Source organism: Lampris incognitus, chromosome 14 (genome assembly GCF_029633865.1).
Source record: "Lampris incognitus isolate fLamInc1 chromosome 14, fLamInc1.hap2, whole genome shotgun sequence".
Lineage (NCBI taxonomy): Eukaryota > Metazoa > Chordata > Actinopteri > Lampriformes > Lampridae > Lampris > Lampris incognitus.
In genome coordinates, this window is record NC_079224.1 from 33,071,072 (window position 1) to 33,074,855 (window position 3,784).

Sequence of the window (3,784 nt, forward strand, 5' to 3'; positions counted from 1 at the left end):
AATCGTCTGTGAATGGTATACATGATCAATGGTCACACCCATATTTGCATATGAAACTGGTCGTCGGTTTCAGGCGCTAGGCACTGTATTGTACTGTGTTGTTTATAAGGGGTGGGGATACCTGCAGTCAGTTTAGACTGAAGATGTCACTTCGATGAGTGATGAAACGCTTCTGTCAATAAACGGTGTATCCAGGTGAACTGATTCAACCTTCTTTGATTTTCTTACCTGGATTATTGAGCATGCATCAAGACAATTTGAAGGGTTGCAAGCATCACTTTGTCTAAGGTGGTGTTTTTAGCATCACAAAATCCTGCATCTCTCAGAATTATTATGAATTACAAACCCACGATCTGTTTGTTTAAAGCCGACTTGCCAAAATTAAATGAATGAAAGCCACTGTATTTGACACTGTATTCTTACAATGAAATTTGGTCTCTGCATTTAACTCATTTTATTGTATAGGAGCAGCGGGCAGCTGCAGTGCCCGGGGACCAACTCCAGTTCTTCTTTCCATTGCCTTGCTCAGGGGCAGAGACAGGAGTATTAACCCTAACATGCATGTCTTTTTGATGGTGGGAGGAAACCCACACAGACACGGGGAGAACATGCAAACTCCACACAGAAAAGACCTGGGATGGCCTGGGGTTCAAACCCAGGACCTTCTTGCTGTGAAGCAACAGTGCTAACCACTAGGCCACCGTGGCACCCAGAATGACTTGCCAAAATGTCTATCATGTAGCAAAAGTGTTGAGAAAATGAGGTCAGTAAGTCACATGGGAGTGAAGCACCCTGGCTTCCCAGTCAGGTATGATGCAAATCATGTATTTTTGGCTTTGACTGGAGCTAGCCGGCCTCACCGCCACATTATCATCAGTAACAGGACCCCTCCCTGAACAGCCACTGGATTACCATAATGTAATGTACATTTGTCCCTCGAGCTTCAAAAAAACCCAGGTTGACACAGCCGAAATAGATTTACCACCCGCATGAAACACATGTAGGATCAAATAAAAAACAAACATTCATCTTAGCTAGAGTTCGAGTGAGAGCTAGGATGGATGGAGAGACAGGCAGAAAAAAGAGAGAGAGAGAGAGATTTGTTCATTTCTAACTTCATTATGACACGATATTCCATGTCTGACATATTATTTTTTACTAACATCTTCATTTATATAATAATCTCACAATCAGTGCATTCCAAACACACACACACACGCACACACACGCATCAACCCCCGGCCCAAAAACAACCCCTGGCCCAGCCGACCCTGACCTGGTAGTGGGTGTTGTTTGGAGGACGGTTTGTGTGTGTGTGTGTGTGTGTGTGTGTGTGTGTGTGTGTGTGTGTGTGTACTAAGCGAGTGTGATTAGGATTCAAATTTCAGGACATTGTCAAGGTACAAGCAGGGGCGTCGTGGGCAAGATCTCAATCGCCCACCCTCACCTCCACCCAAATGGCTTGCACCTCACCTGTCCCGCAAACCCTAGTCCATCATTTGGTGTGTATGCAGCGTATGCGTTCAGGAACTGGAGAGAGTAAGGGCAAGACACAGAGAGACCAACACAAGAGCGATGCCGGCTGGAGAGCGCCCACCGGAGGACAATCCATCTGCAGTGACCAACCGGGGGCACTTGGCATCCCACCAAGCACTTCCAGCATGTTTGGGCTGTCCTGCGCCTCCAACGGGCCCCTGACCAGGACCCCGCCACCACACAAGCAGGCCACGAACATGGATACAGCTGACGTCCCCCCCACCCACCATCCGGCCCCCAGAGAGAAGCACCACATGTGCCGAGAGCAGCAAGGACACCACACCCAGGCAGCCCAGGTCCAACGACCATGCCCACGACCAGACGGCATGACTCCCCCTCTCCCTGCATGGCACAGGCGGATACGAGAGCCCCATCACTGCGGGGTGACGGGGCTCTCGTATCTGCCTGTGTGTGCCTGTGCAGGCAGCCCCACCGGCGCCTGTTAATTTTGGAGAATTGTTTTGTGCTATTTTTGTTTTGGCAATATTGTTTGAAAACTTCCATGCCAACGAATCCAAGTGAATTGAATTGACTTGAATTGAACTGAAGTGAATTGAAGTGAATTGAACTGGACGAAATTGAGAGAGAGAGAGGAGGAGAGAGGGAGAGAGGGAGAGAGGAGAGAGAGAGAGAGGAGAGAGAGAGAGAGAGAGAGAGAGAACAGCAGAGGGAGAAGAAATATGGAAAGCATAAGGGAACTGGAAAGGCTGAAGATCAAGGGTAGGAGACGAGAGAGAGAGAGAGAGAACAGCAGAGGGAGAAGAAATATGGAAAGCATAAGGGAACTGGAAAGGCCGAAGATCAAGGGTAGGAGACGAGAGAGAGAGAAGAGAGAGAGAGAGAGAGAGAGAGAGAGAGAGAGAGAGAGAGAGAGAGAGAGAGAGAGAGAGAGAGAGAGAGAGAGAGAGAGAGAGAGAGAGAGAGAGAGAGAGAGAGAGAGAGAGAGAGAACAGCAGAAGGAGAAGAAATATGGAAAGCATAAGGGAACAGGAAAGGCTGAGATCAAGGGTAGGAGACGAGAGAGAGCGAGAGAGAGAGAACAGCAGAGGGAGAAGGGTGGAAAGCATAAGGGAACTGGAGAGGCTGAAGATCAAGGGCAGGAGAAAAGAGAGAGAGAGAGAGAAAGTATAAATTAGAGGAGTAATGGAGTGATGGAGCAGCAGAGAGTGGGAGGTGGGGGCCTGGTTGAGGGAGAGGGCAGGATAACACTGTGTGGGTGAGACCTGGCTCTGGGCCACAGTTTGCAAGGGCAAGCAAGCGGACACAGCAGGCCAGCTGGTGGGTTTTGGCTCACATCTCTCTCTCTCTCTCTCTCTCTCTCTCTCTCTCTCTCTCTCTCTCTCTCTTCTCTCTCTCTCTCTCTCTCTCTCTTTCTCGCCCCTCGCCCCACCTCTTTCTTTCTTTGGCTGGAGGCTGTCCAGTGTCTTTCACCAATCACAGCACTGTGTGCCACCCAGCACAAAGTGTCCCACCTCCCCATTCAGACCACAGTTACTAGAGATAGAACCAAAACGTGGAGGGGATGACTCGTTGAGGATATCATTCTATTATATTATATTCTAATTTGAAGACAAGAGGAGAGAAGAGGAGAAGAGAAGAGAGTGAATTTGAGCTAAAATGAATTGAACTTAATTGGATTGAACTGAAATGAACTGACCTGAAACGAACTGGATTAAATTAATCTGAGTTTAGCTAAAATGATCCAAAGTTAATTAAACTGAGCTGAGCTGAATTTAACTCATTTGATTTCGACTTTACACATAGCTCTCTGAGTTAATGCCAAGGTCAACAGCAGCATGTGGTCTCCTAAAGTGGGCTTGTAACTTAGGCCCTTTTTTCTTCCGCTGATTAACAGAAGCATGCAAAGACGAACTGTTTTAACCATCCCAAGTTGTAGCTGACTGGAACCTTAATAATATCTCATTTATCCTCTCTGCAACCTTTGAAAGATTTTGTGTATGGTATACTATATGAGGATCCACTAAAGCACCCTATATGAGGATCCACTAAAGCACCATAAACAAAAATGTGGGCGTCTGCTAGACTCATCCTTGTAATAGACATGGCTGTAGTGGTGCTCAGGTGGACGGGAAACTGGTAACACTTAACTGATTCTTAAATCAAGAGGGATGTCGCACGACACCACAATGCAGACTTGATGGTGAAATATCTCTGTCTTGATTGAAACTCTGTGTTCTATTGTACAGGTAGGACAACCCAACCGGACCAATGTACTGTAGAGCAGTCT